The sequence below is a fragment of the Citrus clementina genome, unplaced genomic scaffold (genome assembly GCF_000493195.1).
Source record: "Citrus clementina cultivar Clemenules unplaced genomic scaffold, Citrus_clementina_v1.0 scaffold_5, whole genome shotgun sequence".
Lineage (NCBI taxonomy): Eukaryota > Viridiplantae > Streptophyta > Magnoliopsida > Sapindales > Rutaceae > Citrus > Citrus x clementina.
The window spans coordinates 18283591-18310829 of NW_006262201.1; the positions used below are offsets into that span (position 1 = coordinate 18283591).

At 34.3% G+C, this 27239-nt stretch overlaps 1 pseudogene; it reads right to left on the reverse strand.

Moving 5' to 3' along the window:
* Window positions 1-1890: 1890 nt before the first annotated feature.
* On the reverse strand, window positions 1891-4127 carry LOC112097997 (annotated as a pseudogene).
* Between the last annotated feature and the right edge of the window lie 23112 nt (window positions 4128-27239).

Sequence of the window (27239 nt, forward strand, 5' to 3'; positions counted from 1 at the left end):
AAGACCAGCCATGGTTTTAGCATTGTCCAAATAAGAAGCATACTAATGGATCTTTTTGATGAAGAAAAGAAAAGCCGTAAAATAAACAGTAGCCACAAAATGAACAGTAGCCGCAAGATGAACAGTAGCCGCAAGATGAACAGTAACCGCAAGATGAACAATAGTCACTGGTGGCTATAAATAGAGGAGTGCTCCTCCTTATTGTTTGTATCCCAAATCCCAGAGATGGAATCCAAGTTTTGGTGAGAAATTAAGAGGGAGAAATATTCTTAAGCATGTAGTTATATTGAAGGAGCATTTGGCTCCTCAATATAGGTATTATGGGTTTGCTTTGTTAAGGGATATTTCTCAAGATTATGTATTTGGGGCTTGGGTGAGAGAAAATTTATGAGAGTGTGGTTGTAATAATTTTCCACATAGTGAATATTTTTTTTCTCTGGTTGTCTTGTGACAACGGCCGTGGTTTTTCTCCGGATTTGGAGTTTTCCACGTAAATCTTGTGTTGTGTGATTGGTATATTCTCCATTCAATTTTTCTTATTAATTTGTTGCTTGATAAATTGCTTGGAGAGATCTTGGGAGGAAACTCAATTTCCTAACAGTGGTTTCAGAGCCATTGATTGAAGTTTTGGTGTCGGGGTACTATTCACGTATACGGTACTGTTCACGTGAAGCAGTGGGAGCCAATCCAAATAATCTGTGGTGAAGAGAATATGAAGCAAATATGTCAGCAGCTGGTGTTTTTCAAACTTGGTTGAAGTTTGATGTTGTTGAAAAATTAATGGGAGAATGATTTTATTGGCTTGTGGAGAATTCAAGTCAAAGGTGTATCCAATCTGGTATGCACAAAGATTTGAAGGTGTGGACAATTTTGGCACCTCAAGAAAATTGTCAAGAAGGTGGAGTGGGCTCGGCAAATTACTCCAAAATCAGTAAAGGAGACACTGATATTCTCGCAGATGGTGAGGTTCCTTTTGATAGGAGACTTGGTTAGTTCTTTTAGCATGTAGATCTCCAAGTTGCCATGAAAGAGAACATGTTATGATCAGTGGGGTCCACAAGTTTGCACGCGGGCATTGGCTTGGTATAAATGCAAGGTGTGTGGTGGAAAAGTTATGTCATGGCTGAAGAATTCTCAGGGAAACCAAGCATGAGAATTGCACCATAATTTTCAGCGAATATGTTCGACATGTGCCGGGAAAAAAAAATTCTTAGAATTGGTAATTAATTCTAAGTGGTATACTCTTTATGGTGGAGTATGATAATTCTCTATGTTGAGAATTATGACTAAAGGTGAAGACAACAAGGGTGGTGTGGAGATTGATTGATTATCAATCAAATCTCCAAGTGGGAGAATGAAGAAAAGAAAAGCCGTAAAATAAACAGTAGCCACAAAATGAACAGTAGCCGCAAGATGAACAGTAGCCGCAAGATGAACAGTAACCGCAAGATGAACAATAGTCACTGGTGGCTATAAATAGAGGAGTGCTCCTCCTTATTGTTTGTATCCCAAATCCCAGAGATGGAATCCAAGTTTTGGTGAGAAATTAAGAGGGAGAAATATTCTTAAGCATGTAGTTATATTGAAGGAGCATTTGGCTCCTCAATATAGGTATTATGGGTTTGCTTTGTTAAGGGATATTTCTCAAGATTATGTATTTGGGGCTTGGGTGAGAGAAAATTTATGAGAGTGTGGTTGTAATAATTTTCCACATAGTGAATATTTTTTTTCTCTGGTTGTCTTGTGACAACGGCCGTGGTTTTTCTCCGGATTTGGAGTTTTCCACGTAAATCTTGTGTTGTGTGATTGGTATATTCTCCATTCAATTTTTCTTATTAATTTGTTGCTTGATAAATTGCTTGGAGAGATCTTGGGAGGAAACTCAATTTCCTAACATTTGAGACGTTCAGTGTCAGGATTTTTGTGTTCGTTAGATAGTCTCAAGTCTTTCAAGGCGTTGGCCAAAGGGTTGATGATACTGTTATTGTTTTTCTTATCAATCGAGTCATTAATTGCCTCCTGCCTAGAGCACCAGATGCCTTCTTTCACATTGAAGTGATACAAGGGTCTAAATCTCTGGCCATATCCAGCTACAAACTCCAATGCAGCCAGAATGAACTCAAATTCCTCATTTGACATGTTGTAGGGGAAGGTAATTCTTTTCCATCCTGGTTTCATTCCAATGAATCCTGCAATAGGTTGAGTATTATAAGCATCAAATTTATGATATTGTGCTAATATCATGCAGGCAAATACTAAATAATGACCTTTTTTATTGAACAACGAATTTTTTATGATCGAATCTGATCGAAATAAAGCAGATTGTGGCCATAGGGTCCAGCACAAGCGCACCCGCTATAGTGTTGCAACAAAGGGGCCATGCAGAGGTTTATCTATCTCAGTTTTCTTATTCAGGAAGAACTGGTTGTTGAATAAACGAGGAATGATAATATAACCTGCTGCTTGACTCTTGTGTTTCCTAGAGCTTGTATATTTTGATTTGGAAAATTAATCCTCCCTTGTGAACTTTCAAATTTCAATGTAAATGTCTTCCGGTTTCTTACCGACTTCAGAAACAATTTATTCTTTTACCCGAAAGGCTAATGCTGCTCTAATCATTTGAAAAATTTGAGGTGTTCCTCCATGTTTTTCGATGTCTTCCAAATTCGATGTGTCCTGCAATTTAGTTTACACAGTGGAAGCATTAATTTTGATTAATTATCTTGCCATTGGGGGTTTAACGCATGATTTTCAAACGGGTTTCCTTAGCTAATCACTTGACTTTAAATCCTAAAGAGACATGGAGTTAGAAATTTGATTTGAGCTTAGCCCACCCCAATATCTTTAGGGAAAAAAAAATCAAAATTTTAATTGCAAGCAATCCAAATCAAGTATCTTTTTGGCATTTATAAGTACAAAAAATGGAAAGAAAATGTACCTTTTCATTGAAGGCATTAACATAATTAACAATGCCACCTCCACAAGTTGACGGGGGAGAAGACCCCAGCTGATAAAGAGCTTTACACATCAAAAGTATGCCAGGAGTTCCTGGCCCTCCAAGAAACTTGTCTGTACTGAGGAAAATTGCATCATAGCCATCAATCTTGCTTGATCTCAAGTTGATTTTCACATAAGCATCACTATCATATCATAAAGTTTTAAATCCACAAGATCAAGTGGCAACTATAATGCTAGAATTGAAGCAAAAATGATACAAGGTGCTTAAAATTTTGTGTGCCTTGCAGCAAAATCAAAGCATGCAAAGCATATTGGTGAAGAAGTCTTGCAATTGATCTTGTATCTGAATAAATTCCAGTGACATTACTACAAGTAGAAACAGAACCAACATGGGTCTCTTGGCAGCTTTATACAAGTCAAGTTGTGATCTCAGAGTTTCAATATCTAATAAGCCATTATCATCAAGACCAATCTCTACAACATCAGCTAAGCTCTGCCTCCATGAAAGCAGATTTAAATGGTGCTGGCAAGGTCCTTAAAAGGCCACCCATCTTTCTTCATCTCTTAAACATTTTATAAGCTTATCTCTCATAATTGATGGCACTTCCGTTCCCATAAATTCTTGCAGCCTTTTAATGGCAGCTATTGTGCCTGCTCCACAAAATATTATTGCATCTTCTTGTCCACCTCATAAGCATCTCTTAATGTAGTTAGACGCTTCACGAACCATTTTCGTCATCCGCTGTCCCACGTAACTATCAGAAGTGTGAGTGTTCCCTATGCAAACAAATGATTAATTATTAATATAACCACTTAGTTAATATTATTAATATAACTACTAGCTTAGCTGCACCCAGCCGTATGTTGAAGATTAATAAAAATTTTGAAAAAGCATACAATATTAAGAAAAATTACCATAAAAGGGAACCACCCTGTTAATGATATAATCTTCGATGTAGCGAAGAGACCGGCCAGAGGCAGTATGATCAGCATAAGTGAGTCTTCTTTTCCAAACGAATAATCAAATTCTACATCGTTGCCAATTATCTGAGACTGCAGCCATGAGATTTTTTTTATCTGAAGGTTATGAATGATGGGGGGAATCATTTTTAAATTCTTAACAAGTTTTTGTGGTAGAATTTGTGCTTTCGTGCTTCTACCTTTGCCATTGTTATGGCTTTTTATTGGAGCACTAGTGGTTAAGGGTGGCAAATTGATGGGTTGGTCCAAGCTCTTCCGAGCTCATGCCAAAGTCCATGTTAGAAAAAATAGATCGTTCGAACCTATTGCAGGCCCGGGCATCCACATGTTTTTAAAATTGTTATAAACTTGTAATCAATTAATAATCAATAAATTATTATAATTAATAATGAATTAAATAAAATAACAATGAATTAAATAAAATAACTTTTTTTAAAATTAAAAATAAAGAAAATAAAACAAATAAAAGTTTACATATTTTATTTTTTAGTACTATATTCTCTAAGTCAAGCACCCTCTTAATAATTAAGGTTATCTAAAGTCTAAAGATTTTAAATTAGTTGACCTTTGAATAAATAAACTAAATGGGGAATCTGAAATGGTTGAAATGATGAATAAGTTATAATTAAGTGGAAACTTTCAAAGACGTAGTAAGGGTAAATAATAGTATTACATAACAAACCAACTCTAAGCAATTCTAAGCTGGTGCATCTGGAAAATGAATGTAAACGATGGAATAAGCATATTTGCAAGGAAGAGGGGGCGATCAAGTGGACAAAAACAATGCTAGTAGTGAACTGATTTGATCGACGATGGATCAAGGGTGTGTGTGAGTGTGACAATGTGTGTGTGTGAGTTTAATATTATAATTTTTGGTTTTTTGAATTGTCATTGATTTCAAAATTATAGATTTCAGTTTTTTTATTTATTTTTCTATTATTTTAATTTATAAATTTAAATTCAAATATGCTAAGTGGTTGGTGAAGCAAATCAAAACTGACCAATACAACATGGGATGGTCGCGTTTTGGGGACAGATTTGTTTAAGTGAAACGACATGGAAAGCAGCATTTTGACGGGCTTTAATATTACTCACTTAAATGACCTCTCGAAATGTCGTTTGAGTTTTAATAAGTCACAAGCCTTACACATGCTTGAGCCAAGTCGTTAAAGGTTGTTATTTCACGTGCACATAGCGTGAGTTTTCTAGGCTTCGTGAAATCAGTTGCAGAGATGTTATAAACAGCTGGTTCTGGTGTAACAAACAGAGGATGAATGTGAGCTATATAGAGAGAAGTTGAGATCACATCTAGAGACTCCTTGATTATGTGATGTGCTCTGTAAAGCTCTGTGGTTCTTCTTGAAAATTAATAAAAGTTGATCATGTTGTTTCTCCGTGGATGTAAGCTGATGCAAATCAGCTTAACCACGTTAATTCGCTTTTGTTCTTGATTCTTTCTTTACTCAATTTTGTTTTTCATCTGTGCTTTTGGTCGATCAAATCTAGTCATAATCTAATTTTGTAAGCATCTTCTTCTGTTTGATCTAAAGATCTTGGGCTGCAGTTTGGTGTCGATTGATCTCTTGATCACACAAATTGCAACAATGGCAACTACGAAAATTGATCTGGGCAAGTTTAACGGGAAGAATGATTTTAATATGTGGAAGGTGAAAATGAAGGCCTTGCTGATCACACAAGGGCTGGGAGGTGCAATTGAACCTGTTACCAAGAAAGAAGGAAAATAAGCTTCATCATCAAGAACAACTGAGCAGTCTGCTAAGATCGACAAGAAAACCAGAAGCACCATCATCTTGAGTCTTTGTGATTCTATTATAAGGGAGGTTACCAAGGAGAGGGCAGTTATAGAGCTTTGGGCAAAGCTGAAAAATTATACATGACAAAGTCTCTAACAAACAGATTGTATATCATGAAGAGGATGTTTACTCTGAAAATGGCTAAGGGGTCCTCTCTTGATGGTCACATTGATGAGTTTAATAAAATTTGTGATACATTGGAGACAATAGATGAAGGGCTGGATGATGAAGGTAAGTCTTTGCTTCTGGTGAGCTCACTGCGCAATCATACTCCAATTTTATTGATGCCCTCATGTATGGTAGATGTTGTGCAAATTTTATTGAACTCGCAAGTTCACGAATCTATTGTAGAATAGATTAATAGTGATGAGTGTCGATCCCACGAGGAAGTGGATTTTAACTATATGTAAAATTAATTTTGTATGACGGTGATTGGATTTGTGGTGAAAGTGACTTAAATTATCCTAAAATTGGAATTGAAATGGTGAGAGTAAATTGAAGAGAAAACTTTTATAATTGAAGCGCTTGGGTATCTGGATTCGCATCAACATGCACCATGGGCTAAATATTCATTTTTAGTACCAATTAAATCATGAGGGGGGAATCCACACCTCATGAACTACACTCTAATCAATATGGTGCTAAGAACTTATCATACCAAATAATAATAACCTTGTACTAGGGAGCCGGTGAAACCAGGGCGGTATCTAGACAAGATTATTATTATTTGTCGACGAAAAGTCAAAATATCAACAAAAATTAGAGGGGAAGAGAAAATAAATTTACCAAATAAAACCCATGACATATGTTGAGACTTCACCTTCAACCCAAGCTTGAAAGAAAATTTGCTACTCATAATTGAACTACTGGTAAAATGGGAATTTATTAAAATACGTAGAAAATACAAGATGGAGAAGGAATTATAGAAAATAGAGCCCAAAAATGGATTCAGAGATGCCAAATTAGGGGGGAAGGCCCCTTTGTATAGATACATTGAGTAAATCATGGCCATCAGATTAAAAACAGTTTGGACGCTCAGGATTGGGTCACGTCATTAGTCAACAGTACGCGGTTTGAAAAGTGACACAGTTTGACCATACGATTTGAACAATCAACCGGCTTAAATAGTGACGCGGTTTGGTTGAAAATAATCCTGTGTATATGCATGTACCGTACGCGTGATTTTTGGTCCACTAATATGCTGCCACGACACCGATCAACAGTGTATAAGAATTTTCTTCAATGGAATCGTGACACCTTATCAGTCAATGCCACATCATCGCTCAATGCCACGTCATCGTTCCGTCTGTGTGAACGGTGTCGTGAACAGTAATATGGACAGTACCGAACATGTAAATAGTGCCGTACATGTGAACAATGCCATTTTTCCTTTTATACTCCTCCTAAGGTTTTCGACTGTCCTGGGTTCAAAAGTGATGTCCGTTTTGCCGTCTGATCTCTCGTTCATTGTGAAATGACCATGACACCCGTAAAATACATAAAATACTTAATTAAAATAAAATACACATAATTACATTACAAGAGACTAAAATACATAAAAGTAAAAGTGTTAGTAAAACTTGAAGTGTAAAATGACGATTTTCTCCTTTATAAATATACATTTTTTAACACTCAACACACCCCCCAACCAGCTTATTGCTAGTCCCTAGCAAATAAAGCGAAAACAAAATTCAATTCCAATTTTTTTTAAAAAAAAACACTCGTGTTTATTCAATTAGACTAATGATAGCAATCAAATAAAAGTATAAGTATTATCTCCAGTCTAAAGAAATATCACACCCACATTAACCATCCACATGAACCAGCCTAGTAGACTTTATCACAGCTACTTTCAAGAATAACATGTTAAACCCCAAAATCTCACTGGAAATAGTGACACTCTCACAAAGAAATTATACCCAATAAAAATAGTCACTCTAATGAGAAAAATGTAGAGATTTTTTTTTTGGAAGTTGCAAGGTGGATCTCACCTATTATTGTTATTTTTTTTTCTTTTTTCTTTTTTTGAAACAACAATTATTATTATTATTATTATTATTTTGCTTTTGTTTGTCACAACTTCACTTAACAAAATAATTATTTACATTTTTCTCAAACATAAATATGTGATGGAACTTGTAAGATATTGGGTAATATTCCAAATCGGAGTGACTCAAGATGATAAGTTTGACAAAGAAAATATTTTTTTTTTTAAGGCTCAAAAGGGTTAACTATGGATATTTCATAAAAAGGATTGCTAGAAAGGCTCAAACGGATCAAAGATGGCATTTCCATCGTCTTTTAGGGCTCTAAATAATCTTTCATATCTACTAGTTAGATGGGCCTCCAAATGTAGCAACACACTTTTTTTTTTAATTTTACAATTTCTTTTTAATGGTTAACTCAAAAGAAATCTAGAGATCGTGTATAAAATAATAAACTGCTAAGTTGTATGAAGAATGGGCAAAATGGTTACTCTCCAAGAAAAATAATAGACTCAAAAACTCACTTGGTACTTATTATGACATGTTCATTCCTTCAAGCAACTCATATTTGTCTCCGACATCAACATGTAGAGTAGCTAACACGGCGTAACATCACTTAATACCAAAGATAATACAAATACTAAAATTTGAAATTTATCATGTCATCCAATGTTAAAATAAATCGCACAATTTTTTTTCGTTAAAAAAACATTCTACCCCCAACCTATTCTAAACATGAAAGGAAAATATGCATGCAAAGATGTGAAAATGATGAAGAAAAACTAATTAGAAAAGTTATACTTAAAATGATAGAAAAAGAAAATGTTTTTTTTTTTAACTAAGAAGATGCGTTTCTAGAGGCACTACACTCCATATTCAGCCATCTTCGACTCAAAAATTTGAAAGTGTATATTTATAAAGGAGAAATTAGAAAGAAGAAGTTAGAAAAAAAAATATTATCAAAGCTTAATAAAGAAAAAGAAAATGCCTGGAAATTTATATATATATATTTTTTTTGTTTTTGGTTTTTTTAAACGAAGAAGATATGTTTCTTGAGTAACTACACTCCATATTCAGCCATCTTCAACACAAAAAGTTAGTTACGGTTAGTCTCTACAACAAAAAAATTAGTAAAAACTTAACCAAAATTTCACAATTGTCGATATTCCCTCCCGCCAACCAGAACGAAACATTGTCCTCAATGTTTTAAAGGAAAAAAATAGATTTTAGAAGACATCACCTGGGTGATGCAACACAGAAGCAAATATTTACAGGCGGAGAGTTAAATCTAATTTGTATTTCTTACTGCGGCTACTGTTACCGACATTATTTGGAGACTCCAACACAAAGGTCCTAGGTCTGGCTCTGATTTATAAGCTTGTAACAGATCAAGTAACTCATTAGCAGTGTGAGCATAAATAAAAAACTTTTTCGCTGTGGAAGAAATGAAATAGTTTTTTATTACATGGTTAAGAAATGCGATAAAGCCATCACAAAAGTTATTGACATTTAACAAACCGATGGGTTTCTTATGAATGTGCAGATGGGCCCAAGATGCTAATGTGATAAGTGCCTCTAGAGTTGAAAGATCTCCTGGAAAAAAAATAAAAGCATCAACATGATTAAGCATTTCAGTTATTCTTTCTTGAATACCTGAGACGACTAACTCTTCTCCAGTCGGTGAGTTAGACAAACTGCCTAAAGATTTTAGAGCTCTTAGGATAATACCTAACATGTGACTTCCTCTAACAAAAGCAGCTTCTGAGACCAATTTTGATAACTCTCAGTTACCTCCTCCATACACCAAGTGTAATTTTCTCTCTTCTATGCTTTGACCAAGATCTATGGCTGTCTCAATGAACTCTTTATGTTTGCTATAGTTAAATCCAGAAAGCACACAAATGTTCTTGAATTGTCTATTGGGAGTAGCTACCACTGGGATACTTCTCAAAAATAATTTATGAGTGCTTGACAAAAAATCATATTTAAGAATCTTGATGACAGTGGGTCACAGCTGTGTATGAGGTAGCATGTAAGTGTCAAATAACGCATAAAGTACATGGCTCGCGAGTCAAAAAGGAAATAGTAAAAAGGAAAAAGTAAATAGTGATAGAATAAAATTATTAAAGACAATAATGCAAATAATAAAATAATAGTGAAATAAAACAACAGTGAAATAAAAGGATATTTACATGTAGTTGCGACTGTGGATCACATCTTCCTCTGGTTTTACGTCTAGAAACGGCTTGAACGCCCTCTATGGGTCGATGATAGGCTTCCCATCCAGTTTTCTTATAAACAGGCAAATAAGGTCGTTTATAGTCAGATTCCCGAGACTATATCGTGCATGTTCTTTCTGGAATAATGGCCATAACTGGAGAATCGCTCCTTGCACATATCCACTAGGATGCGCTTCAAGAGACAAAATGATATCATCCAATGACTCCTTATTCAAGCCATCCCTAATGAATTGAATCTTATCTTCCCTGTTATCAGACACCATTCCTAAAGAACATGGGTTTTTATTGCATCTTATTCTGGCACATTTATGATAAGCAACAGAAATTCTTCGAGCTCTTCATTTTCTTGCATAATTTCCTTTACCACAAGCAGGCATGTATGCAATAAATTTTGGAGGTAACTCACCTGCCAATCGTACTTTAGCCTTGATTAACCAACGGATATCAGTAGGTATGTTATTCCTCATGAGCAATCGCATGCGTTTGGACTGAGCTTTATAGATTGTGCATTCTGAGGAAGTGAAAGGAATCGATTGTGAAGCTTTGCTAGAATCTCGTTTCTGTCCATACCTTTGCCTCAGAATATCAGTTATTATGGGAAATTGAAGTAACCGACTTGATTGTCACAGAGTACCGTTATCCGCCACTTCACCGGGGTAACAAACTAAAGCACACAAATAAATAAAAACAAACTAAAACACATAAAGAAAATTACAATCGTCCTCTTATTGAATTTACCTCAAACTCCAACTGGATGTTGTAGACACCTCTCTCAATGTCTCTAAGTTGGCTTTCTAAATCCTCAACATAGGATACTAACTCTGGTGGTTGCAGAGCCCAAATACGATGTGTTTTATAAAATCAAATCTGCCTTTTGAGAAGAGATTTTACACGTTGAAGTGGTTTAAGAATGTCCAGGAGGAACTGTTTAGTTATGGCACTAATGATTAACAATGATAAGAGAAAACTTAATGGTTAAACAAACATACTTATGCAAAAATAATTTCAATTAGCAAAAGAATAATAAAAAGAAAGAAAAAAATCAAATCACCGAAAAGAAAGAAAAAACTCAATTCAAATCTAGTGGGTCACTCAAATTTATTTCGGTGTCCTCTTCATGTGGTTGGTACTCTAAATATGGCTTTAATCTGTGACCATTAACTTTAAACGTGACACCGTTCTTTGGGTTCTTAATTTCAATTGCCCCATGTGGAAAAACAGTATAAACAATAAAGGGGCCAGACCATCGAGAGCGTAACTTACCTGGGAATAAGTGCAAGCGAGAATTGAATAAAATCACTTTCTGACCTGGAGTGAAAGATTTTCTCATAATTTGCTTGTCATGAAAGACTTTCATTCGCTGCTTGTAAATCTTGGCATTTTCATATGCATCATTGCAAATTTCTTCAAGTTCTGCCAGTTGTAATTTTCTTTCTGAGCTAGCTTGCTGCATGTCAAAGTTGAATTTCTTGATGGCCCAGTACGCACGATGCTCGAGTTCCACAGGTAGGTGGCAAGATTTTCCATACACTAGCCTGTAGGATGACATCCCAATTGGGGTCTTGAAAGTCGTTCTGTATGCCCATAATGCATCATCAAGTCTTAATGACCAATCTTTTCTAATATGTGCTTTACTTCTCGATTAGAGATCTTAACTTGGCCACTGGTTTGCAGATGATATGGGGTCGCCACTTTGTGAGTGATTGAATACTTTGTCAAAAGAGTTTTGAATGCTTTCTTACAAAAATGGGCACCACCATCACTGATTATCGCTCCAGGGAATCCAAAGCGTGAAACAATGTTGCTTTTCAAAAATCCTATCACCACCTTGTGTTCATTGGTTCTACATGGAATTGCTTTTACCTATTTTGATACGTAGTCAACAGCAATCAATATGTATTGATGGCCAAAAGAAGGGGGAAAGGATCCCATAAAGTCGATACCCCATACATAAAAAATCTCAACCACTAAAATTGGATTTAGTGGCATCATATTCCTTCGTGTAATGCTCCCCATTCGTTGACACCTATCACATGAAGAACAAAAAGTGTAAGGATCTCAAAATATAGTTGGCCAATAGAAACCACATCATAAAACTTTAGTCGCTGTTTTCTTAGCCCTAAAATGACCTCCACAAGCTTGTTCATGGCAGAATGAAAGGATATTTTGAATTTCACTTTTTGGGACACATCGTCTAACAATTTCATATGCACAATACTTGAACAAATAAGGGTCATCCCAAAATAAATTCTTTATTTCCACAAAAAAATTGTCCTTGTCTTGCTTGGTCCAATGCTCTGGAAGTTGACCTGTAACAAGATAATTCACGCTATCAGCATACCATGGTAATACTTCCACACTCATCAATTGTTCATCTGGAAATGACTCATTCAATGTTAATGGTTCTGTAATTGTGTCAAAATGGAGACGAGAGAGATGATCAGCCACAACATTCTCTGTGCCTTTCTTATATTTAAATTCTAAGTCGAACTCCTGCAAAGGTAACACCCAATGAATCAGCCTAGCTTTTGCATATTTCTTTGTAACAAGATATTTAAGAGCAGCATGATCTGTGAATACAATTATTCTATAACCAATGAGATAAGATCGAAATTTCTCTAATGCAAACACTACTGCTAGCATTTCTTTTTCAGTAGTTGAATAGTTCAACTGTGCATAATTTAATGTCATACTAGCATAGCAAATAACATGGGGAATTCGATCAATTCTTTATCCTAATACTGCTCCTACTGCATAATCAAATACATCACACATGAGCTCAAATGGTAAACTCCAATTTGGGGGCTGAATGATGGGTGATGATGTCAACAACTGCTTTAATTTTCTAAGTGCCACAAGACATAAATCATTAACGATAAAAGGTACATTCTTAGCAAGTAGATTGCATAAGGGTCTAGAAATTTTTCTAAAATCTTTAATGAAACGTCTATAAAAACCAGCATGCCCAAGGAAAAATCTCATTTCTCTGACTGTTTTAGGTAGAGGAAGATTGGAAATAAGATCCACCTTTGCTTTGTCAACCTCAATACCTTTGTTTAAAATGATGTGACTGAGAACAATACCTTATTTTACCATAAAATGACACTTCTCCCAATTTAAGACTAAGTTCTTCTCGATACATCTCTGCAAAACTAGTGTTAGATAATGTAAACATTGATCAAATGAGTCACCAAAAATAGAAAAGTCATCTATAAGGACTTCAAGGAATTGTTCAACCATATCAGAAAAAATGCTTAACATGCAACATTGAAATGTAGCAGGTGCATTGCATAATCTAAATGGCATCCTCCTATATACAAAAGTGCCAAAAGGGCAAGTGAAAGTAGTTTTCTATTGATCTTTTGGTACTATGAGAATCTAATTATATCCTGAGTAGCCATCTAGAAAGCAATAAAATTCATGGCCTGCTAATCTATCAAGCATTTGATCGATAAATGATAAAAGAAAATGGTGTTTACGTGTGACAGAATTCAACTTTCTATAATCAATGCATACACGCCATCTTGTAGTCACTCTAGTGGGTATCAATTCATTATCAGCATTGGTAACTACTATGACTCTTGACTTTTGGGGACAACTTGTACATGACTGACCTATGAACTATCAGAAATTGGATAAATAATACCTGCGTCTAATAGCTTAAGAACTTCAGTTCTAATAACTTTTTTCATGTTAGGATTTAATCGACGTTGCATTTCCTTAGTAGGTTTAGTATTTTTATCAAGGTGAATGTAATGCATGCAGTCTACTAGGTTTATACCATTGATGTATGCTATGGTCCATCCTAATGCTCATTTGTGCTCTTTTAAAACATCCAACAACTTACTTTTTTGTTTATCATTTAAGGATGATGAGATGATTACCGATAAAGTACTTTCTTCTCCCAAAAATACAAATTCCAGAGTGTTAGGTAATGGTTTGAGCTCGAGTTTCGGTAGTGATTCTGATGATGGGATGAGTTTCTTTTTTTATGGTGCTAATTGTTCAACTCTTGACTTCCATTTATTAGTGTCTATGGATGGTGCTGAGTCAAGTAGGGCGTTGACCTCATCGACCGATTTTTTAATATCAAAATCCAAACCAAAGTGAGTTAAACATTTTGTAAAGGATCATCACTAAGGTTTGAAACAAAAGTATTATTAACTAATGCTTCTATTAAATCCACATCAACAATTCCATCATCTGCATTGTGAGGTTGTTTGGCAATGTTGAAGATATTTAGCTCCATAGTCATGTTGCCAAAGGAAAACTGCATATTTCTAGTTCTGCGTTGAATGTGAGCATCGGCGATTGTCAAGAAAGGTCGGCCTAGAATAATGGGGATGTGCTTCTTTGAATTCTGTATTAGTTGAGTGTCAATTACAATGAAATCAACAGGAAAATAAAACTTGTCTACCTGGATAAGCACGTCCTCCACAATACCATGAGGTATTTTCATGGACTGATTTGCAAGATGTAATACCACTGAAGTTGGGTGTAATTCTCTCAGTCCAAGTTTCACGAATACAGAGTAAGGCAACAAATTTACACTAGCTCCTAAATCCAACAAAGCATTCTTAATTGTGTGGTTCCCTATACTACATGAGATAGTAGGGGAGCATGGGTCTTTGCATTTTAGAGGAATTTTGTATTGGAGTATAGAACTAACGTTTTCTGTTAAAAATGTCATCTTTTGAATGTGAATGTTTCTCTTTTTAGTACAAAGGTCTTTAAGAAACTTGGCATAAGATGATACTTATTTTATAGCATCAAGTAAAGGGATGTTAACACTTACCTGTTTAAAGATTTCAAGAATCTCACCTGTGGATTTTTCCTTTTTTCCTTTAGCTAACCTCTGAGGAAATGGAGATTTAGGAACATATTCTCGTGGGTTGGTTTCTTCTTTCTCTTCCGATGGTGAGTCATCAACATTCATATGTACAATTTGATTTTCTTTTGCCACCGGTATCTCCACTTTGTTGTCGACTTCTTTTCCTTTTCGCAAGGTCATGATTGCTTTGACTCTCCATGCTGTTGTGGTGAACTGGTACTTGCTTCATGTACTCCTTTAGGATTAGGCACTGGTTGACTTAGAAATTTACCTTTCTCAACAGTCATTGCTAAGGTCTGAACTGAAGAAGCAAGTTGTCCCATCATCTTCTTGAGGCTTGAAACTGATTAGGCTTGTGAGTTGAAGCCTGCTCTCATCTCATTTCGTAGTCCATCAATGGTACAGTTCTGTTGCTCAATCGTAGAGTGATTAACATTCTTGAAATTCTGGAATGCATCCTCCCATGGTCTGGGTTGAGAGTAGTTCTGGTTCTGATTGTATGATCTAAATGGTGGTTGAGAGGCTTGAGGAATTTGAGGAATTGGTTGTATTGGTAGAGCTGGAGCTGTTGGTCCATTCTGTTGGAATTCTTGAGACCATGAAAAATTTGGGTAGTATCTCCATTCAGGGTTATATGTGTTGGAGTATGGGTTGTAATTTGATGGTTTTCTTATTACACCTATGACATTGGCTTGATATGAGCATGAGTCATGGTCATTGGTTCTGTTGATTTAGCAGTCATTAACAATGCTATTTGTCGAGAAAGACCTTCAATTATCGCTCTGACTTCTTTAATTTCTGAACTTGATTCGCCAATGCGAACCTCATTTACTCCCTTAATTCTTTTAGTATTCATGAGTGATTGACTCCATTGTTAGGAATTATCCGTTTGTCGTTGGAAGAATTCACAAATCTCTGATGCACTTTTTGACATTAGCTCTTCTCCACTTGTTGCCATTAGTCATTCTTACACATTCAACAATAATCCCTCCAAAAAGTATTGGCATTGGTGTCATTTCTCGTACCCATGATGTAGACACTTCAAAAGTGGCCCATTGAATCGTTCCCATGTTTCGAGAAACTGCTCGTCTTCTCTCTGGGTAAATTCTTAGATTTCCCTGCAAATAGCATTGGTTTTATGCACTGAGAAATATTTATTCAAAAATTTTGTTACCATTTGTTCCCATGATGTAATGCTATTAGCAGGCAATGTATTGAGCCATGAACGAACTCTATCCTTTAAAAAAAAATGGGAATAATCTAAGTTTAACATGATCATCTGAAAAAATTTCATATTTAAAAGTTTGACAAACAGTGTGAAAATCATTCAGATTATTATATAGGTCCTCATTTTTTAGGCCATAGAATGTTGGGAGACAATTTAGCACACTAAGTTTAAACTCAAAACTCCTAACAACTACATTTTATAGGCTCAAAATTAGGTAATAATGACCTTCGACCATGCATGCAATGAATACAAAAAAAATGAGAATAAAATTAATAAAAATAAAGAAGAAGGAGAAATTACGGTACTAACTTTATTACGCTGTTACAACCTTACTATAAAAACAAACTAAAAAAATACGTGAAATAAATTAACTAAAATTAAAATAAATTAATAAGATAAACGCAAAATTACAAAGAGAAAAAACTTGAAAATTAAATTACAGAACTTTAAAGAAAAGAAAAAGAAAAGAAAAGAAATTCTTACCTTAAAATGTAAATTCTCTTTTTTTTTCAAATAAGAAAAAAATTACAAGAAAATAATTAAAAGAAATTATTTACAAAAATTAATTCTACGAATTAAAATAACGCCCCTCCCCGGCAACGGCGCAAAAAACTTGTTGTGCAAATTTTATTAAACTCGCCAGTGCACGAATCTATTGTAAAATAGATTAATGGTGACGAGTGTCGATCCCACGAGGAGGTGGATTTTAACTATATGTAGAATTAATTTTGTATGAGGGTGGTTAGATTTGTGGTTAAATTGACTTATATTATCCTAAAATTGGAATTGAAATGACGAGAATAAATTGAAGAGAAAACTTTTATAATTGAAGCACTTGGGTATCTGGATCCGTATCAACATGCACCATGGGCTAAATATTCCTTATTAGTGCCAATTAAATCATGAGGGGGGAATCCACACTTCATGAACCACACTCTAATCAATATGGTGCTAAGGGCTTATCGTGCCAAATAATAATAACCTTGTACTAGGGAGCTGGTGAAACCAGGGCGGTATCTAGACAAGATTATTATTATTTGTAGACGAAAAGTCAAAACATCCACAAAAACTAGAGGGGAAGAGAAAATAAATTTACCAAATAAAGCTCATGACACATGTTGAGACTTCACCTTCAACCCAAGTTTGAAAGAAAATTAACTACTCATAATTGAACTAGGGGTAAAATGGAAATTTATTAAAATACGTAAAAAATACAAGATGAAGAAGGAATTACAGAAAATGGAGCCCAAAAATGGATTTAGAGATGCCAAATTAGGGGGGGAAGGCCCATTTTTTATAGATACATTGAGTAAATCATAACCATTAGATTAAAACAAGTTTGGACGCTCAGGATTGCGCCACGTCATCAGTCAACAGTACGCGGTTTGAACAGTGACACGGTTTGATCACGCGGTTTAAACAGTCAACTGGCTTGAACAGTGACGCAGTTTTGTTGAAAATAATCCTGTGTATATGCATGTACCGTACGCGCGATTTTTGGTCCACCAATATGCTGCCATGTCACCGATCAACAGTGCATAAGAATTTTCTCCAATGAAATTGTGACACCTCATCAGTCAATGCCATATCATCATTTCGTCTATGTGAACAGTGTCGTAAACAGTAACATGGACAGTACCGTACATGTGAATAGTGTCGTACATGTGAACAGTACCATTTTTCCTTTTGTACTCCTCCTAAGGTTTTCGACTGTCCTGAGTTCAAAAGTGATATTTGTTTTGCCGTCTGATCTCTCGTTTATTGTGAAATGACCATGACACCCCTAAAATGCATAAAATACTTAATTAAAATAAAATACACATAATTACATTACAAGAGACTAAAATACATAAAAGTAGAAGTGTTAGTAAAACTTGAAGTTTAAAATGACAATTTTTTCCTTTATAAATATACATTTTCTAACATTCAACAATAGACAGATTTTGTCTTTAGATGAAGTTAAGGTAGCTTTAAATGCAAGAAGGTTGCAGTAAAAGCCAGGGGGCATGGAAAATGGTGAAGGTTTGATTGCAAAGGGTAAAACTAGTAAGAATGATGGAAAAAAGAAACAGAAGCAAGAAAAGAATAAGGTCAAATCTCAGAATTCGAGGTGTTTTCAATGCCATAAAGAGGGGCATTTTAAAAAGGATTGCCCTAAAAAAAAAAGTCAACATGGAGATGCAACAACAGTTAAAGAAGAGTGATATGAGTCAGTAGAAGTTTGTGTGGCCACTAAGGACATGTAGAGAGGTAAATGGATTCTTGACTCTGGATGTACCTTTAACATGTGCCTTACAAGAATTATTTTTCTTATTACCAAGAAATTGATGGAGGGAAGGCAATGATGGGAAATAATGCAGTTTGTAAAATCATAGGTATGGGGAATGTGAGTATTAAATTACATGATGGGACAATCTAGGAACTTAGAGAAGTTAGGCATGTTCTTGATTTAAAGAGGAATTTGATTTTTCTTTGAGTGATTGATTAGAATGGCTTTACTATTAAGCTTGAATCTAGAAAACTGATGATCACTAATGGATCCAGAATTGTAATGGAAGGTACTAAAAGGAATGGGGTATATGTCTTGGATGGGAAAGCTATTACAGATTTGTCTAGTGTCTCTGTTGGGTCTAAAAAAGATAAAACCAAACTCTGGCATTTGAGACTTGGGCATATAAATGTCAAGGGTTTAATGGAATTACAGAAACAAGGGGTATTGGGAGATGAGAAGATCACAGAGCTTGATTTTTGTGAAGACTGTGTTCTAGGAAAAACAACTAAGAGCAATTTTAAAAGTTCAACTCACACTACCTGTGGAATCTTAGACTACATACACTCAGATCTTTAATGGCCAGCTTAAACAGTTTCACTAGGTAGTAATAGTTACTTTCTGTCAATAATTGATGATTTCTCAATGAGAGTTTGGGTTTATGTGTTGAAGCACAATGATCAGATGTTTGAAAAATTCAGACAATGGAAGTCATTGGTTGAGAACCAGACTGGAAGGAAGGTGAATAAACTCAGTACTGATAATAGTCTTGAGTTTTACAATCAATAATTTGACAACTATTGTACACATGAAGGGATAGTAAGGCACAAAACAGTGAGGATGACAGCCCAGCAAAATGGGTTAGCAAACAGAATCAATAGGACTTTGATGGATATTGTTAGATGCATGCTAGTTCAATCATAGCTCCCTAAAAGTTTGTGGGCAAAAACTCTACTAACAACATATTACTTAGTGAATCTCAATCCTTATGTTGCTCTGGATTACAAAACCCCATTTGAATTATGGCATGGTAAACGAACAAGTTATGATAGTTTGAGAGTATTTGGTTGTCCTGCGTATGCACATGTTAGACAAGGTAAATTAGCACCTAGAGCCCTTAGAGGATAGTTTATAGGGTACCCTGAAGGGGTTAAGGGCTATAAACTGTTCTCTACTGATCTCAACTTAGAAAAATGTATCATTAGGAGAGATGTAATATTCAATGAAGGGGCTGTATTGGAAAAGAAGAAACCTGCTGAGGATAGTTAACAGGGAGTGGAAGAAAAAACTAGTAATCAATTTGAGGTGGAGCAAATTATTCACAAGTCATCTGAAGATGATCGAAACTCTAGAAACAGTAGTGAAGATCAGGAAGAATCCAAAGAAACTCAAATTCAGCCCCAACAACAAACTCAGCTTCAGAATTATTAAGAGAAGTTGAGATCACATCTAGAGACTTCTTGATCAATGTGATGTGCTCTGTAAAGCTCTGTAGTTCTTCTTAAAAATCAATAAAAGTTGATCATGTTGTTTCTCCATGGATGTAGGCTGATGCAAATCAGCTGAACCGCGTTAATTTTGTTTTTTATCTGTGCTTCAAATTTAATAAGCTGTTTATTTTATAATTTTTGATAAAAATATGTGTGTAGTAAGTTTCGTAAAAATTACTTATTATATAATTTTCTCTATTTTGAAAACAACTTTTAAAAGTATATAGGGGCTGCTTTTCATAAGCAGTTTATTAAATAAGCCACCATACTTTTTTAAAGTTCATATTATGACTTTAGTAATTTAAGAAAAACATAATTTTGTTTTAATTTTCTATACACTTTAATATATAAGCCATTAGATATCATATTACCACAAAACTTTACAACAAAAAAATACTATACGTTCCCTCTAATATCAAAGTTTTGATTTAGTAAGTTCATATTTGTGTATATGGGTAAAATTCAATTTACCCCCAACTAGAGTGACTAATTCAAAATACCCCTCAAGGATACAAAAACATCAATTTACCCCCCAAATGCTATGAAATTTAATGGCTGACTGATGTTGACTAAGTAAAGAACAAGATTACCTTTGCCAGTAACCGAATATTCTATCTGAAGATGTTATTGTGTAAACATTTGAGGTTTGACAAAGTTGTTGATGTGACATCTTTGCCAAAAAAAAGTAGGAATGTTAGGATTTTAATATTGAAAACGTGTATTTTACTTGTTTGGTAAAAAAATTTTAAATTGCTCCTTTATTTGAGATTCGGATTTTAAAAAAATAATTAAGGCATGCCACTAAATGAAATGTTTTTACTCAGATTTGCACTGTGATTTTAACGACTCATTTTTAAATTTCAAAAATCATCATTCTCTCTCCATGACTATAGCAATTTCAATTCAAAAATCAAACTTACCATTATTTTATAGATCCCAACAAGGTTCATACTTAGCAAAATCACAAATATTACATAAAAGTATCGAGAAATAACAATAGTTATGTCATCTTCAAGAGGTAGTTATTTTGATTTTGAAGATGAAAATAGAGATGAAAATGAAAAGTTGGAGATCGATAGGAACGTACTCAACTACTAGAAATCTTAAGAAGCTATATTATAGATGTGACAATAATGGCTGTAATTTCTTCAGATAGTGGAAACCAAGAATGTATGAATATAAAGTAGTTATCAAAAGATTGGGAAAGTTGAGTGAGGTTTTGGAGTTAATGATGATTTGGGATGGAAATTAATAAGCTTGCTGCAAAATTAGATTCAATCTTTAGCTGCTGCATATTATCTTGTTCATGCTAGTACTTTGTTTGTTGCTCATAACTGAAGTTTGAGGCTAGAAAGTAATAGAAGTTAAATTGAATAATTGAATAAAGTACTTCTATATACTAAAAAAGTTCATATTTACATCCAATGAAATGTATTTTCATATCTAAATATTATACTTATGTTGTTACAGTCAATATTCACCAACAACATATTACATTTTGCCCTTTTAGCTTTTATGACAAGTGATCTACAAAACAAATATTACCTGCAACAACTCTTAAAAATAGTAAGTTAGTCTAATAATATATAATTCCAAAAAAAAAGGCACACATACTACTATTGTACAAATTTTATTGAACTCGTAAGTGCACGAATTTATTGTGAAATAGATTTTGTGGTGACAAGTGTTGATCCCACGAGGAGGTAGATTTAATTATGCGCAGAGTTAATTTTCTAGGTGTAAATATGAATTGGTTGGAAGTGAATTTTTTTATCTTAGGATTCAAAATGAAAAGGCGGGAATAAATTAAAAATGAAACTAATGGAAATGAAAGTTTGAGTCTCTAGATTCACACTCAACATTCACCTTGAGCTTAATATTTCATTTTTAGTTCCAATTAATTCATAAGGGGGGTATTTCTACTCCTCGTAATCTTTACTCTAATAAATATGGTATCAAGTGTTTAATGTGCCAAAGGTAATGATCTTCCACTAAGTGTGGTGTCAAGAACACAATGTGCCAGATGATAATAGTCCTTCTGTCGACAACATGGCTTGACCATATACTAAATAACTTAGATACACTCTCTGTCAACACTGAGTCAAGACTACCCACAAAATACTAGACGAAAATTTTCTCTCTAATTAATATGGTGCTAAGAGTTTACTGTGCCAAACGGTAATGATCCTTCACTAAGGAGCCGGTATACCGTGCAAAATCTAGGCAAGACACATTGTCTGGCGACAATGAGTCAAGACAATTGTATTTTTTGACAATGTCTCAAAACAACTGCGTAAATTAGAGAGAGAAAAAAAAAACTTACCTAATTAAGCCCATGGATCATGTTGATGCTTCACATTCAACGCAAGCTTAAAACTAAATTAGCCACTTATAATTAACTAAGGGTAAAATGATAATTTTATTAAAATACATAGAAATACAATATGGAGAGAGAATTATAGAAAATGAAGCTCAAAAATAGATTCGAGAGTGTCAGATTAGGGAGGGAGCCGCTATTTATAGATACAATCGACAAGTAATGGCCATCGGGTGAAAACAATTCTAACGCTCAGGATTGCGCCGCATGGCAAGTTTTAATTAGTTAGAACACATCATCAATCAACAACATATGAGCATTTCGGTTAATAAGATGTTGCCACATTGTTGGTCAATACTATCTCAATATTTTAGTCTATTAGTATCCGACCACATCATCGGTCAATGCTACATCATCAGTCAGCGCCACCTAATGAGTCAATGCCGCATCCATGGTCCAATAGGATGCTTCCACATCATTGGTCAATGCCACGTCATCGTATCATATATGTGAACAGTGTCGTACTTGTGAACTTGTGAATAATACCTTAAATACGAACAATGTCATATACTTGAACAGTAACAAATATTCTTTTATGCTCCTCCTAAGGTTTTCGACCATTTTGAGTTAACAAATGCCATTTGTTTTATTGTCTGACTTCTCGTTAGTCATAAAATGACCAAAGTATCTCTAAAATAAAAAAAATACTTAAATTATAATAAAACACACATAATAAAAGCTTAGAAGATTTAAACATGTAAAAGTGAAAATGTTAGCGAGACTTGGAACAAAAAATGACAATTTTACCCTGTATAAATATGCATGCTCTAGTACTCAACAACTACATCTCAGTATTTTAAAGTCTACAATTGCATTATAATTACATATGTGTATTATACATTGTCCTAACAGTGCATTAAAAAAGTATCATAATATCAAAATCAATAGCAATATTTTCATATTCAAGGGTCAATAAAATTTTGATACTACTACCATCATGCGGTTGACTATAGTTGTAGTTCTCTACAACACAAAGTCAAAGCATATACTAGTTAGCATGTCAGCAAAATAATATTTTATATGTAAGTAAAAAGATTAATTTTAATAAAACTTACAACCACTTTAAGCCACTGCCTTTCCCTATAAATCTCTCTATTATTTCAACTGGGGTAGATTTTGGAGTGGCCCTCTCATATTTGCTTCCCTTTCTAATTTCAATGTCTGTTATTAGTGGCAATAGAAATTGATCAAAAGTTGCATTTCTTTATGTTGATGCATTCCTTGGTCTTTCTTTTACTCTATTTATTGTTGATGCTTCCTTTGTTGCTAGTGCTTTCCTTATTGCTAAACCCCTTATTAATTGGTTTGACCTTGGAGTTGAAGTATTAGGTGATGGCTCAGCTACTGATCATAATGCATCAATAATTCAAAGGTTTAATTCATGTAAATAAAGATGTGTTTCAGTTTAAAAATTAACTGCATTATATTTTTATCAAGCATCACATACCTGATGTAGATACTAGGCACTGAGTTTACAGTTGCATTAACCTCTGTAAATGATGCTCCTAAACTTGAAGCTGCTACCAAATTCTTCCTATGCTTCTGTTCAACACAATAAAGCAAATATTTTTGGTACAATTAATCTTTTGAATGCATTAAACTTCAATTTACTCCTTATATAGAGTGAATAACTTTATTTTATTCCCTAAAGATATAAAAACATCAATTTACCCCTATGTATAGTCACCTTAGGTAGGGGGTAATTTGAATTTTACCTTAACAAAAACTAAAATTGTAAGCAACCTCAAATTGACCAATATATGTCTAGTCTTCTTATGTGTATTAGTTGGATGAATAAAATAACCCTTTATATTATAACCAATACATCGTCGGTATATTATGGACCTTTTTTTTTTATGTTCTGGTGGTTCATTAACTTCCCTTCTTCTACATGTCTTAAGGCTATATGGTGGTTTTGAATATTTTGGATAATATTTTATCACATTCAATATATGATCATCTGAATTTGTCAGATAATAAATGAATAATTCCATAATAACATCTCAATTATGCATCACTTACAAAAAAAAAAAAAGAACAATACATTTCTCATAAATACCTTTAATGTGAGCTATACAAGACATTATATGCTTACAAGGTAAGCCATTGATCTAGCACAACCCACAATTACATGTATGCTTATCAAGATTAACAATACAGGACTTTTGGCTAATTTCAACTCATATAAGGCATCACTTGCTGGTATGACGTGATAATTCCTACCAACCTTCAATATTTTATTCATCTTCTTGTTAATAAAAGCAGGAACAATAGTTGGCCACTTTAAACAAGTTTGTCTCCTCTCAGATATTGCTTTCATCATTTGCTTCGTAACATGCTCCACCAAAGCCATTATTGGTGCTTCTCTTATTTTACTAAGCCATGCATTCCAAGTCTCTATCATATTGTTTGTTGTGTGATCAAACTTTGCAAACTTATCAAAGGCATGCATTGACTAATGCTTGGGGTTTAATTTCCTTAGCAACTGGAATGCATCTTCAATAATTTTTCGCACGCCATTCATTACCTGCACAAACATATCTTTACTAGATGCTCTAACTGCCCTTCAAACTCAACTCTCAACTCTACTTAAGTAAATCTTATCCTGAGGTTCCCAAACATTTATCTTGCCAAGAACTTGTTTTGTGCTCCGATAAACTGCAAATAAAGTGCATTAAGTATTCTTCTTCCTTGCCAGCGATAAATGTTAACTGCCCGTCATCAGCTAAACACCTTTACAAAGGCACAAAAGCCAAGTCTAGCTTTGAATTTCTTCAGATTCATATCCATAGATTACAATGAGAAATATCTTCTAATTTGCATCCATACTCACTGTTGATAACAACATACTTTTAAATGGCCTCTTTAAATGATAGCCATCAAACCCAATGAATGGTCTGTAACTCTTCTCAAACCTATCTCTAAGGCGTAGGAAGCTCACTATAAACCTTTAAAACTTATCAGTGTCTTACTTTGTCACTTTTAGCAAGGCCAATGCCCCTAGCATTTACTGTTTGATGATATTTGTATAATCCCACAATAACTTGAAGTTGTCAACATGCTCACAATCAGCAACTGATTTTAAAATTCTTTATTTTGACTTGCAAACCTTTTATAGAACAACAGTCACCCTATGCATTGTCTTCATATCATCTACAAGCGTGTCCATAGTTATCTTCGTATCAGTTAGCATTTTACTGCAGTATTTTTTTATTATCCAAGCTTTAGTTACCTTAAGATTGACATCAAGGCCTTTACAGGTGTATGTTATGTAAAGACAGAATCTAAAACCACTTGTCCCAATTCTAAAGTGCTGCATATACTATAAAAGAACACTTGTCTACATAGTAGCCATACAAAACCCTTCCTTTCTCGAACTTGATACCTCTACCCTTGAAACCTTGTTGAATACAAAAATCCTTTAGAGCACATGCAAATTTTCTAAAATTCTTGAACATCATTTCCTTTTTAAATTCCATTGGCTCTATACCCTCCTTGAACATTTAGCCACCTAACACATGAGACATTTTATTGAATGGATGCTCATCCTCTGAGTTTGAAAGTGGCCTGTAGTTAAAGTTATCACTTTCATGTCCATCAAGTAAGTTATCATCTTATTCATTCTGAGATTTGTGTTCATGTGGACTCTTATTTACTCTTGTACCTTATATATGTCATCTTCTGATTAAGCCTAGATTTGGGGTCCATTTCTTCATCTAGTAGCATCTCATTTTCTTTTTCTGTAGGTTTTGATGGACTAACACCATCATAATTCATGGTTGATCTACTCTTCTTACTTGGCTTAGGATTGCTCATAACTTGCTCTAATTCTACAAATTTAGTTTTTTCTTTTTCTTTTTTATAATTTTCTTATGAGTCTTTATTATAATAGCATGAGGCCCTCTAACTTGCAAGCCTTTAAGAAGGTCTAACTTGGATAGAAGCAATTTTTTTTTTCGTTATCTTGCCTACTGGTACATGATTTCTAATGCTATGGGTGTCAATGTGCAAGTGTACACAACAAGTAATATATTGATGAGTATTTAGATCATCTCCATAAGGATTGATGTTATCAGATTTGTGACAGCAACCTTAATAGTGCAATTTTGTTCTAAATTAAAATAAAATAATTTATGAAACTAATAAACTAATTAAAATAAAAAAGGCAATAAAGAAAATTCTCACATCAAACACAAGGATGTAACCAATGGGAATAGAGTAGTTGAGTGAATAAACTCACTTAATGACTTTGACTATTTTTTCAATTACAGTATCCTTGCTACATCATCTCCTACAGCACTGGGCACAATCCCTCATGTATCCTCAGTTATCGCCTGTTGGATATCTTATATCCAATGCAACTTAACAGTGACCAATTGAATAAACTTACTTAATGGCTTTGACTATTTTTTTCAATTACAGTATCCTTGCTACATCATCTCCTACAGCACTGGGCACAATCCCTCATGCATCCTCAGTTATCACCTCTTGGATATCTTATATCCAATGCAACTTAACAGTGACCATTTATTATGCCAACATTAAATGATCTAGGTTCCATTTATCTTATAAGGTGATTCCTTATGTCTAGTTCATCACTAATTTTAGATCAAGTATAGCCCTATTTAAATTGAGATTCACTCAACTTGGAAAATTTAATCTAAAACTAAGTATTGCCTGAATTTGATCCAATAAGTTATGTCCTTTTTAGGTTCTTTCTTAGCTAGTATCCACTAAATAGGTGGTCAACAGAAATAGGGAATTAAAATAAATATAATTGAGATAATAATATAGAAAACACAGAACAACACCTATATGTCAGTCAAACATTATAAAGATCTTTTATCACTCAACCAGAATAGAATTCCGTTCATGATTTGTGATAGAACAGTAAATAAAATTGTTTCAGTGACAATATATATCTCCATAAATAAATAGAAAATAAGAAAACTAAATAAAATTAGGGCAACCGAAAGTATGTGGCGTGTATCCTTTATTTTTGGAAACTTTATATTACAATCTTTTTGGTGTTGCACGCAAAATCTAGTATGTCATTGCTCATGGAT